At 42.8% G+C, this 1,553-nt stretch overlaps 1 pseudogene; it reads right to left on the reverse strand.

Annotated features, from left to right (window-relative positions):
* On the reverse strand, positions 1-1,553 carry LOC131182506 (scopoletin glucosyltransferase-like; annotated as a pseudogene).

Consider the following 1,553-nt stretch of genomic DNA (forward strand, 5'->3'; position numbering starts at 1 on the left):
TTAGGGGCGATGCCTGGGAGTCCTCAACTCTTCAACCAAATCATTCAAATTAGAGTATGTGGATCCACCTTCTTCAACACATTTTCTTGCCATATCTCCAAGCTTCCTTGCTCTTCTCCTCATATCTACTGCTTGGCCACTCACCATGACCTCGGTAATTGCCGTCTCTATAGCTTTGCTTTTAACATGTTCTCCATGAACATGAACACATTCCTTAACGCCCACACCTATCCCAATCTGTAAAACCTCACTCACCAACTTCTCGTTGTAGAAATGATCAGCGAATACTGGCCATGTCACCATTGGCTTCCCTGAAGTTATAGCTTCAAGTACAGAACCCCATCCACAATGAGTCAAAAATCCTCCTATAGCTTCATGATCTAGAATCAACACTTGTGGAGCCCAACCTCTTATTATGAGTCCTGTCCCCCCCATTCTTTCTTCAAATCCTTTAGGTAACCAATCTTCTTCATCTTCTTGATTTTTCTTGTCTCTCCTCACTGCCCAAATGAATTCCTGTTTGGAAGCTTCGAGAGCCCTTGCAATCTCTATAAGCTGAGATGCATTGAAGTTGACCATACTTCCAAAACATATGTAGATAACAGAATTGGGTTTCTTGGAATCAAGCCATTTCAAACACTCGTTTTCACTAATAGATGCTTCATTCCCTCTCGTGCTTTATCTTCAATTCCCCTGTTGCATAGCGAAAGCAGGGCCAATAGGCCATGCCCATACGCCTAAGACCTTCCTGTAATAATCAACGTAAGGTGGCTCGACCTCATAGAAGGCTGTTGACAACGATCCCAAAACTCTTTAACTCTGATTCTACAATTTCACTCATTAATTTGCTATAGTCAGTATCAAAGTCTTGTCTCAAACCATCTGGAAGTTGTTTTCTTGTTAGCTTTATCTCGCCGGGAACATTAGTCAGGACAAAGGGTTCTGAATCCGAGGAGACTTTCTTCTGCGGCTCATACAGCCTGATACATTCTAAGGTGCATAAAGAAAAGAAACAAGTGCCTTTAAACACTAACCTTGGAATCCCAAATTTGGCAGACATCGGTAGCCCATGGAAAGAGCAAATCAGCAACAAGGCAATCAGGTTGGCACTCTTGCAGGAGCATTTCAAGAGGTTCTTGGAGCATGGTTGTCGCCTTGTTAAACCTGAAAATCAATTCGAAACTACCATTATCATGGGAAGTGATAGAATCCACGTTTTCACATCCTTCTGGTAGTCCAGCCTCCACGGAAGGGAATTTAAGGGTTCGAATATCAATGTCGACACCCAAACCTTTAGTTCTTCGGATAGTTTTGGAGATAAGAGGTGCATTGAGGGGAGTGGTGATAATGGTAGCCTTTAGGCCTCGCAAAGCAAATAGCTTGGCCAGATCCACTGTTGGAATCATATGGCCATGAGCCATGTAGGGAAAGACAAAAATATGCAGCTGATGACCCGAACTATCCATTGATTGATTAATGCCGAGACGACTTGGTGCTGTAGAAGAAGAGAGACAGAGAATGATCAATGAAGATGAAGCATTTTGTTTGATATG

The sequence above is a fragment of the Hevea brasiliensis genome, chromosome 8 (genome assembly GCF_030052815.1).
Source record: "Hevea brasiliensis isolate MT/VB/25A 57/8 chromosome 8, ASM3005281v1, whole genome shotgun sequence".
NCBI lineage: Eukaryota > Viridiplantae > Streptophyta > Magnoliopsida > Malpighiales > Euphorbiaceae > Hevea > Hevea brasiliensis.